This window comes from Melanerpes formicivorus, unplaced genomic scaffold, assembly GCF_026170545.1.
Source record: "Melanerpes formicivorus ecotype bairdi unplaced genomic scaffold, bMelFor1.0.p_v2 SCAF_7, whole genome shotgun sequence".
In the NCBI taxonomy this organism is placed as follows: domain Eukaryota; kingdom Metazoa; phylum Chordata; class Aves; order Piciformes; family Picidae; genus Melanerpes; species Melanerpes formicivorus.
The window spans coordinates 16,334,047-16,349,118 of NW_027142359.1; positions in this window are offsets into that span (position 1 = coordinate 16,334,047).

Sequence of the window (15,072 nt, forward strand, 5' to 3'; positions counted from 1 at the left end):
TTTGTGGGACAAAACATTGGCATGCTGCATGATAGCAATGATTCAGATTAATTGCATTTGGTAGCCTGAGTTTTTTGGATTTAGATAGCTGTACACTTGACCTTGAGTTTGGTCACAGGATGCAGGCTCTGTAATGTATAATGTGCTGTATTGTTTTCAGTAGAAGAAAGTTCCATGACAGTTCCACTTCTAAATCTGGCCCAGGGAAGAGGCAACATTAAAGCTGTTTTGGTTCTGCTATCAATAATATGTTCAGAATTTAATCTGGAAGTTAATTATAAGGCATCCATAGATTAGATGAGTTTAAACAAAAATGAATTAATTTCTGAGTGTTTGATTATCAGCACTGAATAATGGCCTCTTGGTTCTCAGTTCTTTTTGGAAGATGGTGCAAGAAATACTTCAAGTATATTCTATGAGCTTAGGTGTGATAATGTATGGAAAAATAGTTAATGAGTTTTTATAGTGCTTCAAAAGAATTGAAAATACAGAAACTTGATGCACTATATGCAGCTTCAGTGCATTTGTGTAGAATGTGGAATTTCATGTATCACTTCTGGCCTTTTCAGTCTCCTCTAAGAAGAATTCTTTCTACCAAGCAGCTTCATTAAAATTAATTCGTTCACGAGTTGGACAAATGCTTTCTGTCCATCCTTAATAGTTGCACTAATGCATCCATAGAGCCACTTCTATCATTAATTGTCATTTTAATATCCCATGACAATGATTTTTACTACTGGCTCAATCAGTCATGCCACAAAATAAGCACCAGAAGTACAAGTTATGTGGCTGCTTTTGCCAAAAGATTATGGTCATGATTGCTTGATTCCAGCAATGAGTTTCTGCCATCAGCAATTGGTCCATCTGGCTTTGAGACTTGGCAACAATGCAGACGTTATAATGATGTTCCCTTTCAAGTACAGGCATTTGGGAATATATGCTGTCTCCAATAGGTAGCGCACACAGAACTAATAAATACAACAGAACTAGTAAACACAAGTGTGATGGTTTAACCCACCCACATCACATAAAGCTCAGCTGAAGCCAGTTGGGGAAGCAAATGAAGCTGTATTTTACAAGCAATAATGGAATGCAATGAATATGTACGGAAATATGTAGTATAAGAAAAGAGAACAGAAATTCTCCTTGGGCAGGAAGATTCTACCCTGCTCCCCCCCAACCTCTCGCCTCCCTTTTTCCTCTGGTTAATTAGAAGAAAAGAGAAAAGGAGAGAGATGTTAGAGGGGTTTTTAGTTAGCTCAAAAGTGTTTTTAGAAAGTCATTAATGCTTATCTCAAGTTTTGCTGATAAGCAGTCTTTCTCTGTCCAGGACAGCATGCATGCCAGCAGGAAGAGACGGAGTGAGACTGAGACAAAAATGTAAGATTGTAAAACTACATCCCACTCATCTGACCAATGAAATTAGTTTAGAATTATCTTTCTTGTTTTCCTTTTTACACCCAACTATTCAGCTGGAGAATTTGCAGATATCTTTCTTAAAGACACAGCCTGAAACTATCACAAGAAGGTAATATGCAGGAGACCCCAGCAGAATGCCCCGAGGATATGGACTGCTTCAATAATGGGTTTGGTCTTTCTTCAGAAGTCATTATACCTTTTAATATTAAGATGTCCATGCTAAAATTTAAGGTTTGGCATGACAAGAATTCTCCTCTCTTTAGAACTTCTGTGGCATAATGCCACTAATGAGTGGAAGATATGTTTAAGACATAATACATTAAGCAGAACCAAGTTTGGTCCATTTTTAGATTTGTGGTGTCCAAGGCCTGGGTTTCTGGGAATGTCTGGCCGCACTAGCTCATCTGTCCTAGAGTAATTCTCCTGTTTTTCTGTGTATTTAGTTGCACTGAATATAGAGATGCATTGAATTTCTATTTTGTCTTCCTTTCTTAGCTTTCTCCTATGTCTGACTCTTCCTATGGCCAGTTTGGCCATCAAGACTTTCTGAAAACTTACCCACAAAACAAACTCAAGTATTTATAAGTAAATAAGGTGCAGGAGAAGGCAAGAATTGCTAATTACTAAATATTACAATACTGGAAGAAAGTCTGAGTACAGCCTGTTGATTTCTTTTTAAATTTGTTTTTACAGAGTAGTAAAGGACAGGGGACACATGCACACTAATCAAGCAAGATTTGTGAATGATAAATTTCTTCCTCATGGTATATAGTACAAAAAGCTTTTTAGTACAGTATGTAGTATCCTTTATCCATAGAGATCTATAGGTCAAACCTAGAGAAAAACTATATTTAGGGTGTACTTTGCTATACATTAAAGGACTCCTGTCAGCTTTGATGAGGGCTGAACTGGCCTGGTAGCTTAGTGGTAGTCTAAGTGTGGTAGGCCTGATCTTTGCCCACATATGTAGCATTATAGCCAGGGATTTATTCATGATAACTTAGGAAAGCAAATTGGGCAGGACTTGCCTCATCTCTGTTTTGTACTCCAGATTTTACAAGGAGCTGGTGTGAGTTTTTGAATGCTACCAAGACTGCATTGCAATGCAGAAAATGTAGGAATATAAAACTTGCTAGGACTTATGCTGGCTCTGTCTGTACTGTGGAAACACCTTGTCTGGGATTTCAGAATGAAAAATATTCACTGTAAAGAATTTTAGCACTGCTGTCCATGTAATATCAGCAGAATTGATTGATATGGCTGAACCACTTCCTACCTTGAAAGCTGAGGGGTTTTAAAAGCTGACATCGTGAAATAGATCATCGGTCTAGGGTTTAAACTAGGTACTGCAGTTCTATGGAATTGTATGGGAGCAGCAACAGACTGTTTCTTTTGTCATTTTAATTCAAAAGCCTCAAGAATTGGCCATTTCACTGCTGAACACAGGTACTGATGACAACCCACAAATATGAAAGGCTTATTATGAAACAAATATTCTCCATTCTAAAGGCATCATAGTACTTACCTGACTAGTTTCTGGCAGGAGTCCCATTAGTAATTTTTAAGCTTCCACCTGGAAGGAACAGGCCAAAATATTCCTATTTTTTCAGTTCCCTAAAAATGGAGACTGAAATTGTCAGTGGAAGGTAATGAAACTCTGAAATGGTGCAGTGCAAGCCAGTAGCTTTAATCCATTTTTAATACTTGTACAATGTCTCCACTTAGCCACTCACCTCTGCATTAAACTCAACAGCAGAAGGACATAATGTTTAAATGTCTAATGAGTTGCTGATATGTTTGTGGCTTCCCTTATCCCAATTCAAAGCTAATCTTTCAGGGGGTTGGGTTGTCATCTGGTCTGATATAAATACTTCTGTGGAAGGGAATAACGTTATCAAAACTTTGTCAGCCATAAATAAACGAAACCCTGGAATCCTGTTTAGTCAGTAATCCCACGAGAGTTAGTAAATTATGTTTGTCCCTATGTGAGGTGAGAGGAAGTCAGTCATTGCCTTTCAGGCACTATGGTTACAAGTGCTGTCTAAACAAGGACTGCAGAATTAGGCTGTCTTATTTTCTATGGATTGCTAAACGCATGTATTTATTTAGAGTCAAGGTCTCCTGAGTCCTGTAAGACTGCAGTGGAATCCCTACATCTCAGACTTACTTGAAACCATTTCAATTTTTTTGATCCATTTAATTCACCTTAAGAATTTGCAAACTACTGAAAATCCTTGCTAAACTTGGCCTGCAGCCCAATCCTGATCCTTTTCCTTTTTCTTTAAGTAGAATCCCTAACCGGGTATGTTCTAATATAATGTGCTGTAACCAATTAATCACACAGCTATTAATGAAAGTACAAGGCAGTACATTGCAAGCTTGTTAGTTTCACTTAGCCCCGGGAGGCTGTGTTTGGTGAAAATGCGAAGACATCAGTCAAGCTGACAGACAGCCTCAGTTGTCTTCCATGTTACTGCCCTTGCCATTGTTCAGTGACATCCAGCATTCAGCATGGCATCTGGCAGTGAGAAACCCCTCCAAACAAATTGGGCAGCTTGATGAATTCTGTACCTTAGCTGAGGGAATGGCAAGAATTGCCAGAAATGCAAACACTAAATTGCTGTATGAAAGTTATGCTTGTTATAAATAGTTTCCTGCCAGAAGTGAACAATAGAAAGCACATTAGCTAAGTTTGGTTTTTTTTTCCTCCTGACTTACGCAATTGTTTTATAAATTATTAAAAAAGGTAAAATAGGTGTTTGACATGAGCGACTAAGGGAAACTATTTAGAATAGTGGAATGACTTACAGCTTTAAAATGTCTTTACACACTTATAGGCAGAAGCAAAAGTACTAGAATTAGAATAATGAGCTAGGAAATAATGAGCTTTTTCTTTTGAAAGGAGAAACATTTGAAACCAGAAATAATCTTCCAATTTTACTTCTCCAAGTTAAATTGCTTTTAATTCTACATAATAAACAGTGATGTTGATAAACATCAGGAGTCTCGCAAATGCAGTGTTTGTGTTTCTATGTTAGAAGCTTCTGAATTGTTGAAATTCCATTTTTGGAGATTTTAGGCATTTAATGCTTTATGCATCTTTAGAAGAGGCAAAGACTAATGCCGCTGAGGCTTAATCTCACATTTGCTACATCAGCCTTGAGGCATCATCCAGTGGAAACATCATTGGTCTCTATCTAAGAGAGTTTTTAGTGTCCTTTTTAGTGTTCCTCCTGTACAGAAACTATTCACTATTTTCAGTGTAATGCCTCCATACTGCAGATCATAAACTTCCTTTACAAAGGCGAGTGTCGCTGTTTACCTAGGAGAAGCTGGGATGATACGTCTGTGTTGTCTTTGTTATATGGTGAGTGACCCTCCTGTTTCCTGATGTCTTGTGCCTCAGTCATATCCTCCTGTAAAGGATGGCTCAGAGATGTCTTCTTAAGGGCTGTGCTCACATTCTGTATTAATAGCAAGATGGAAAAGATACTTTAGATAGAATTCTTTCTCACTTACCCTGAAAAGAAAAAAGGATGTTCACCATCAATTTTTGGAAGGTCTGGCAGCCACTTATGGAGCACAGGAGCAGACAGGGTCCAGCCTGGATCAGAAGAGATATATCTGACCTGTGTCAATGAATAATTGCTAATATCAACTTAATTAGACTTTTTTTGTTCTCTCAGTTCAAAGTTTTCTAGCTTTCTTAGATCTGTAAATTTTAAAACTAAGATATTTCTTGAGATGTGTATTTCAAAAGCAACATACAGTGACTCTAGTGCAACAGGTGAAGATCTACAAGTTACCATGGCTACCCTAAGGCTTTTCCAAGTCCCACCTGACTTAGCTCACACAGCTGGTAGCACTTGAGTTTGTGGCTGTGAGCAGAAAAGCAAATCTTGCTTCCACCTGACCTGCTGTGTTGCTGTACTACTGGCATCTGAAGTTTCTCTGCACTATTTGTGCTGCAGGAGATGGCTTCTTGGAAGTGCAATTTCTTCGTTCCCACTTCCCAGACAGGCTCAAACCCTGCCCTTATTGGTGACCAAGAAGGTAAGAGGTTGTAGGGCTACAGATAGAAATGAATGATTGGAAAACCAAAATGCAAACTCCACTTGACATTGTGCAGTGCAAATGCTGTGGTTCCAATTGCAATCCCAGTGAGGATCATTAGGTAGCTTGTTTGCTTATATGCTGAGAGGTTTGGGAACAAAGTGGGAACAAAGCTTTTCAGTAATTGTGTTGAGACTGTAGATAATATTTTATTTGTTTTTAGGCATGTATGGCTCATGGAATAAATAAGGAAACTGGTCAAAATTAAAGATGAGTGGGGTATGGTTGAGTGTGATTTCATGGATACAATGTGATGGGCTAGACTTGTAGCCTAATGTTTTTAAAGCAGTGTAGAGTTTGACTGGACAGGTATCTAAGTTTTGGTGTCAGATGAATATGTAGCAGGTGTGAAGGTGGTTTCATTTAATTCTCCTGGAGACTTTCATCATTATGTGTATGAGGCTTGTATAGATGGCAAGACATTTCCAGACAGTTTCTGTCCCAACAGCCTCCTTAGGCTTCTTTGGCCTTAGGGAACCAGAGGCAGTGGTATTTGTCTTTGTGCTTCACTGAACTGCCCTCTCCTTATACAAAATCCTGAATATGTTCAATCTAACCTTTATTTGCTCTCATTTAAAAAAATGCTGATGCCTCTGTTCTTTGCATTATGAGTACAGCAAACCTTTCAAATGTGCCTCTGTAAGTGGGATGGTTTATATGTTCAGGTTATGTGTGTCTGTAAGGTCGTTGTTAGAATTAAATGCTGGCTGCTTTGCAGTGGTAACCATTTGGGTAAAAAAACCGTGGTGGACAGAGTTATTTTATCCCACTCTGTAGCACTGCTGCCAAATGCCCATTCTGTCTCAATGGTGATTTCCATAGCTGTTTGACATCCTATCAGTTCTGTAGCAAAAATCAGTGCATCAAATGTGCTAAATATAATTTTAAAACCTCACAGTAGGATCATGAAAAACTATGACAATGGTGCCCATCCAGGAATGTGTATCTGTAGGGATCAGGTGATGTTTTTTTGTCAAATGGCTGTGCTCAGAGGAAGGGAGACTTGGACTGTGGAGCTGGGAAGGGACAGAGTTAATTTATCTGCATTAGTGTTTGGTTCACAATGGAAGTGTGCTTTTGATGGGAACCTCCCAGCTGACTTCAGTTAGTGTGCTTTGGTTTGTGTCACTGTTATCTTAAGAATATGTGGTCTGGATTCCTTTAATGTGAAATTAAAGTGGGAATGTGCTATCATGTAATGTTGGATTCTCTGCACCAGCCCTTTTGCTCTGTAATCCTTTCACTCTGTGCCATGCTAATGTAGAAAAAGAGCAGTGAAAACTTTTCAGAAATTCTCACAGCTTTCTGAGCTTAGATGGAAGTTTTTTATCTGAGGTTTTTTAGTCATTCTTGAAATCATACTGCTTTAAGCAAGATCACAGCTTTTGCTTGTTTCAAGCACTGGCATTCAGTGCATAGGCAAACAGCCTTCCTTTTTCCTCAGAGACAATTACCATACTAACGCACTTCAAAACCCACTTGAAATCCTACCATCACCATGCTGTGCTCCTAAGTCAACAGAAGAAATAGGTCAGAGGTATGCTGACTGGCTCCATCTCTTAGAAGGCTCCGTGTCCATAGGGGTGAGGTTTCTGGATGTTGCCTCAACAAGACGTTAGTAATAGGCAGCTTGTTGCTGAGACACTGCACTTGCAGGGCCACTCATACGTGCCTTTCTACAGATAGAAATTGTCTGCTGGTAACAGCAATTCTTACCTGGATGGTAAAATTTACCTCGCATGCAAATGGATGGCTGCCACGGAAATTCACCTGGAGCGTTTTTCAGTGGCCTGTGTCAACAGAGGATTTACATATTAACCCTGTCACTACAAGTAACCTGTGAAAAATGTCTGTAATCTGCTGCTCCAATGCAGACAGGATGTTTGTCATGCATGTGTGATCTTTACGGTCCAAATGGCCCTTTCTGCAACCCCAGCCTTATACTGGAGACGCTCAACTTGGGCTGAATCGATGCTCAGGCAATGCTGACTCTCTCTTACTTTGTAACCAAAGATGTAAAATTAAATGGGAGTACAATTCCTCTCTCAATACAGAGTCACAGAGTGTAATTTATGTTCTTTATGAGTACATTTTAGAGGAATAATAATGTGCTAAAAAGAATGGAGGGGTATTACTCTGTGTATCTTAGAACGTACTTGGGCATAGGGAACTTGAAAGAAGCAGATTAGAGCCACGGCACTGCTGTGTGTAATCAGCAGTAGATGGCAGCCTGTGTTTTGCTGAAAGCAGGGTCGGTTCTTGTCACCACTCCCATCCTGAGCAGCTGGGACCCAGTCCCACAAAAGGCAAGAAATGTGGGAACAAATGCTTCTGGTAGTATTAAATGCTGTGGTTTCCCCATGCTGGTACATGCATGAACGGTGAACAGCAGCAGTGCTCATGTTAGGCTAAGGGGTGAGTTTCACTTTACACAGCAATAATTTACAGCAAGCCCCAGCTGTTACAATGATAAATGATGATAAATAAAATAATTTCACAGTGAAGAATCTGTCAGTAAACAAGGGAAAGGGTGAGCTGGGGAGGGTGCAGCTGGTGAGAGCTGAGGCTGTGCCCAGCTCTGCAGCTTAGGCCAAGCAACCAATGTAGCTTTGGGCTTACCTGTTTTGTTTAAAAGAGATAAATTAAGACAAGCCTACTTGTACACCTGCTTCCTTACCTGATTCTGTCTCTGAGATCACCTTAATGTACTCACAAAAGAGACAGAATAGCCTTAGGAAAATGTGTTGATGTCAGCCTGCCATCAATCCCTGTCCTCAGCTGCTGTGGAGACTATTCTCTGTGGTGGTCAGTGCTGCCAGCAGGATGAGGGCAGACAAGATAGTGCTAGGCAGCCTGCAGTAGAGCCATACTCACTACTAAGGAGTGTGGATGAAAGTCACTTTCTCCCTTTATATATATATATATATATATATATACACACACACCTCTTTGGGTGGGTGCCAAATGTCTTCTACTGTTTCATGTAATATGTGCTTTGCCTGATTTGCCTTTTGTTCCAGTGATGCAGAAGTGATCCGTGAGGCCTGTCTCTTGGCCTGCTGCATCTGTTTGAGGTGCCAATGATAGCTGCCATGCTTTTCTTTTGGAAACCTGGAATCTTTGCAGCCAGGATCTCTTAGGAAGTAAAAACTCTGCTTTTAGTTTGTCTTGATTTCCTGTTCTGATGAACTGTGGCTTCTGCTATGACAGAACCTGTGTCTGTGCAGGCTCCAGAGGAGCTGCTATGGACAGAAGGGTTTCAAGCAGAGTCAGGAGGTCACGGGAAGGCTGCCCCACAGCCAGTGACTCACCTCTGCCTGTTCCACTCAAAGGGGAAAATCCAGTTATGGATCTCTTTTGTCACAGTCCCTTCAGTGGTCTTTAGTCAAAGGCAAGGTTGAAGGCTGCTGTTCCCCTCATGTCTTGCTGTGCGGGGTGACCCATCACAGGGAGTCTGTGCACCCTGCATGTGGGTGCACAGCCAGGCTCCCAGGAGCACGTGTGGTGCAGGGGGGTAGCAGAGGTCAGAAGTGAAATCGTAAACCGAGGTACTCGTTGACTGATGCAGATAATCTAGTAAAAGCATTAGCAAGACTCCACCCTGGAGAGACAACTGCTGCACTTGGGGCATGCATGGCTGGCTAAAGCTAGAGTGTGAACGTGGGTGTTTCCTCACTGCTCTGAGTGGAGGGAAGCTGTGGTTTGTCACCTTATCACAGCTCTGCTCTGTCAGACCCAGCAGGGGAAAATCAAACTGGCAGCATTAAGAGTCATAAAGTCTGACGGGAAACTGCAGATTGCAGCCTACTTGCAGAGGTGTTTTACCATGAGCTATGTATACCTGCTAGTTAAAGATGTTTCTGTCTGTTCTCAAGGCCTCTCCTTATCAAAGATCAGTGCTTTTCAGAAACTGGGTCAGATGGCCTTAAAATATAGAGCGACACTGGAGAAACCCAAGTCATTGAGAAGGCAGAGTAAAAATTATCCTAACTATCTTGCTTATTCTCCTGCACCAAAAATCCTTTTGCCTATGGAATTTTGAGCCTAGTCAGGATCTCTAGACTACAGATGGGTTTGAAAGACATCCTACCTTTAAAATTACATATACCCTGTAACAGAGAAAACAGTAGGTTTTTATCTGCCCATTTTAAGCTTCAGCCTGTGGTTTGAGCCACTGAAATAAGTAGATGAAAGTAACATTAGGTAGAAAATAATCAGACCAACAAAATATGAATTGCCCTTCTGATCATAGCTTGGCCCAGGCACACAGGAGCAAATACTGAATCATGTACTTTTCCTACCAGTCTTGCTTTAATCTTAGCACAGGAGTCAGGCTCTAGTTAAGCAAATTAAATCCAGCCTCAGGAGATCACTGTCAAGAAAACATCTTTCAGTACCTTCTCAGGGCAGAAAACATAGAAATAACAATACTACAATTATCAAAGAACACATGCAGAAGTAATTTTAAAGAAAAAAACTTGAGCTGATTTTCAGGGTTATATCCTAGAAAACAGAGGCCAGGAATCTCCTGCTTTCAGGTACCATTGAGACTGGCCTCTGGTTAGTTTTACCCATCTGTATTCCTGACCCTTTGTTTCTTGGAGACTGATTGAGGTTACCTGGCAAGATGATCATCATGCTGCTTTAATTCACAAAGCATACAGATTACCTTCCTACGCACATCTTTCTAAAAGACATGATGTGTTCTTTTACATGCTTTCTAACCAGGCATCTGCTTGGACCTCACGTACCTGGGTGGGATGTCTCTTCCCTCTGTTCTCACTCACGTACACAGTCTTTGCTGTCAATTTCAGAAGTGGTTTATTTTGTGCTCAATGCATTCAGCCCCAAAGAGATGTATTCCCGGCTCCATGACATGTACTGTTTTGCAGTGTGGGACGTTGGCTGAGGAAGTCAGAGCATGGAACTGTTCTAGTGGATAATTTGGGAAATGTTAAAAGACTTCTACACTGTAAATCCATTGTCTAGTTATTGCTATAAATCACATGCCATACAGCCTCCTCTGAGGATTTCCATCATACAGAAAGTAGGAAATATATTCTTAGATGAATTTGTGGATTTATAGTAAGACTGATTTACTCCTTCCCATTCCATCCAGTATGACTTACAGCAGGATTTCACCACAGCAAAATCTTGGGAAGAATACTGATAGCTAAGACACTCTCATACTGTGCTCTATGTTGACTCACTGCTGATGTGTAAATCAGACTCTTAAAACTAAGACAAAGCAGAAGTGTCCCAGTCTCTGGGTTTTAATTCTGCTAACTTGATTGTTAACTCTTTTGTGGTATTTTGTATGGCACACAAACACAGAACTACTTTTCTTGAGAACTTGTTGAAAGCCTATGTAATTGATACAGTAAACTAAGCATGACTTTTAAACTAAAGAAATTAAGGTGTTCTATTTTGTGTACAAGTATTTATTGTTTTGAGATCAACCCCCTGAGTTATTTATAAGAAATTTATGTTCATAGCTTTTTATCCACTGATTTTTACTGAACAACTTCATTATTCTTCAAATCACTGCTTAACTGTACTGTCCTCTGCCTTCAGTTTGTGTTCATTTATACTAAATCTAAAACACTGTTAAGTGTTCCTATGAATATGTGAAATTGCTTTGCTCTCCACACCATTTCTAATGTGCCCTTTTACTTGCTGCCGTTTCTGAGAGATGTTCAGAGCAGAGTATCTTTGTATTCCAGAAATGGGTAAGGACATAACTTTGTCTAGTCAAAGCTATCTGACCTTAATTTTAGTCTGAAAGCAGTGAAAAGGTAACCCTCAGGGAGACAGCAGCAGCACTGAAGGCACAACAGCCCCATGCTGTAGCCAAGATGTGGTTTGAACTCGGCTTATATGGGCTTGTCAGCTGTGGTATATACTCTTTAAGATCCCCCTCACAGCTTGTAATGGTACTCATACAACTGTCTTTTTTTTAACAAGTCAGACTATAACTTCTCAAGGCACAACCTGTTTTCTTGCCCTAATCTTTCATCTGGTACAGATTTAAGCAAATTTACCATGACCACCAAAGTGCTCACCCTAGAAAGTATCTGCAACTCTAACTGAACTCCTGTGTGCTAGGGCTGATTCCCTTTCTACAAAATGTTGAAACTGTATTAGGCATACCTGGCCTCTGAAAGCTGTCAGGATGAAACATTGGTAGTGCCAGAAACCTCCAAAAGATGCACAATTAATGTCATTAGCACAGCTTGGTACTGGTCCTCTGTTGAATACAGATGTGGTGTGTATTTTCAAGGAAGGCAATTACTAGTAGGAATACCTGGATGAGAGTATGCATGACACCACTTTGTATGTGAAGCTTATGAATTAGGCTGTCTAGGACCACTGCATTGCTGCAGATGCTTTGAAATGAACATGCTTGACAGCACAGCTAGAGCAGCCAGCATGGACTATGAGTCAAAAGAAGTGCTTGCTCATCTCAAGGGTGAATCATTCTCAACTCTTTTGATCTTGGTTGGCATAGTAGTGGGAAGTGTTCAGAGATGCATTCAATTTCTCAGTTTCAGAAGCTTTGTCTAACTTGTATGTCAGTGGACACAAATGCTGCTGTATGTAATGCTTTCAGTGTCTGAAGTTGCAGCAGAACCAGGTAGTTGGATACCTTGCTTCCTGGACAGCAACAAAGCTGATAGGCCTCATTCAGCATCAGGAATCCATTTCAAAGCCTAACAGATAATGAGGTACCTTTGAGATGGAACCATGGCAACAGGTGAATACAGACCTACTTAAATGAATAAATGCAAGAGTACTCTGCCTGCCTCTGTAGTTAGTGAGCTCAGACAGGAGACAAGTAATTTCATAATGGATTTTGTTCTGTCCACCCTTTATGACAAGTGATGAGAAAAATAAAAACCACTGAAAATAATTACCAGCTCCTCTCTGGTTAGACTTTTCATGAGAGTGCATTTGAGAGGGAAGCTGGACCACAGGTGTTCAATAATGTCTTGATGGGCTGCCTGTTCTTTGTCTCCTTGGTTATCTTGTCCCTTAGGCTCTTCCATTAGATGTGACAGGAGATTTATTTCAATGTAATTGGGTTGGGCCTTAACACTTAACAACTTAAGGAAAAAGAGAGATTCAGAAGATGGGTGTTTCTTTTATCTGCTTTTGATAGAAATATTCTGCATTCAAGCATTAGATGGAAACTTCTCAGACACACTTGACAAATTGCAAAGATCATTGACTTGAAGTGATCAAAGCACCCCTAGCAAAGAAAATGTTGTGCTTAGATTATGCGCTGCAACAGTCAGCAAAAAAAGTTCCTGGCACTGCATTCTTGAAACCAGCTCAAGTTAGATTTGAGCCTGTTTGCCTTTATGGGTAGAACATAGAGAAGCTTTAATGCTTCTCAAAAATCTAGCTTCCATGCCAGTGAAGAAGAATGGGGGTCTAATCTCCCTGGCTGAAAAGAAACATCAGAAGATTTACTTTGCTTCTAAAAAGACCATTTTTTTCTAGAAGGTGACATTCTCAAGAGGAGCCCAAGCTTCTGAACACCCATTTTTTTGTGTGCGCTCTTCATGAAGTTGGCAATCTGTTCTTGTACTATGTGGTGAAACAATAAAACAAAGACTGAGTTGAATACTTTCTTTCCCTGATTTTAATGTGTGCTGGAAGGTTTTCCTTAGCTCTGCACAAGATTCTTGCCAGCTGAAATTATTTCATTCTGGTTCACACTGCAGGTATCTATGACTAAGCAGGTGTCCGGGAACTCCTTCCAGGTAGCTTATACACTATGCTTCAACTTCCATAATGGAATATACAAGCTTTTTTTTTTTTTTCTTTCATTTTAAAAGCACTGATGCTCTCTCCTGCAAGCTGAATTGCTTTTTTTTTCTCTTCCAGAGAGAGAGGAAGGGTAGATGGACACTTCATGTTTCAACTTAGTCATGCATGCTTGCTGCTTTTATTCTTCCTTTCATTAACTCTCTCAAGATTTGGCACAACAGCAGCATTATATAAAACTAAATAATTCTTACATAAATCTGAGTGAATGCCTTTCATGAAGCACTGGGTACTTATCATGGCTATAAGTAAAAATGAATCACTTCCATTTTAAAGGAGAGCTTTAAACCTTGCATTTTGTGTAGCTAATTGCCACAAGCCAAAATAACCTTTTGAGGTCTATGAATTTTCACAGCTGCAGACGGGAGGGAGGGAAAAAAAAAGAAAAAAAGCCAAACTCCCTACTGATAAATAGAAACTTAAGACTTTCCAAAAGAAATTATTTCCCACTCCAACTGCCTCTTTTAGCATAAAGCCCAGCTCATTTTTACCAGAATGTTAAATGTTCCTAGCACGTGTCTGTAGAGCCAAGAAGTCAAGTTATCATCTAAAAGACAGAACGAGAGAGACTAATGCAAGGACAGTATGAATTTGACACTTAAGAAACAGCATGGAGAAGAGTCAATAGGTCAAGGAGCACAGGTAATTACTGGGTACTTAAGCTTTGGCTAAAAGCTAACAGATTGACTAGGTTCAGGGCTCAGCAAGCTAATCATGGGACACTCAACATTTTTCTATCTGTAGGGAAATAACAGACATACCTTGTGGATGCTTTTAAGCTAAGAGAATACATATCTGTATTAGAAGGGAAGATTATGATAGGAATCAGCAACCTAGGAGGAAAAGTGGGAGAAAATATAATTTCCCATCTCCCAGATGAAAATGTGACAACCAGCACTGGGAAAGAGAAGAGGCTGCAGAAACTGTACTGGGCCTGCAGTCATAAGCCCCAGTCATGTTAAAGGAGAAATTCTTTGGCTTGTCATCCTCCTATACTCCTCTGGGGATGGTTACCTCCCCCCAGAAAAGTAAGTTCCTTGCCTCAGTGAAGGACAAACAAAAGCAGGAATGACGGGTCTGGTGTGGGCACAAGAAGTTTGTGTAGGGAAGCAGTGGGGTGGCAGTAGGAAAGCATGTAAAGAAAAGGGAAATGGAAGGTCAGAAAGCCACTGGGCCCACCGGCCATCATATTAAGGAGGAGAAAGGAAATACTGAGAGAAACGTTTGGTAAATAATGAATGAAGCAACCAATCTCTCCTTTGAGGGGTATAGATGTCCTTAGGTTGGAGAGAAGGACAAGGTTAAAATACTTTGTTCAAACAGCAGATAAATCATCCACATAGAAACTGAAATCCTGTGTTAGGAATGAGAAGCATGTGATGCAGTCCATATATCAGAAGACCAGTGGATGGCAGCTTTTTTTTACTACCAACATTAGGAGTTGTTATGCCAGGTTTGGGCTGTAACGCATAATCTGACTAAAACATCATGCCCCAAGAACAAATCCATGTCTGACAAGTTAGCATGAGCTGCAGGGACCCGGGCGTTTTGTGTACAGTCCACATTTCTCTATGGCACTGATGGCCAGTATTGTAGCTGACCCACATTGAGTTATCTGGAAGATGAGCAGCATGAGTAAAAATAGGAGGGAAAGGCATCAAAGAAGAGTGAGAATAATAAGGATGTCATCACCTGACCTAGCTGTATGGA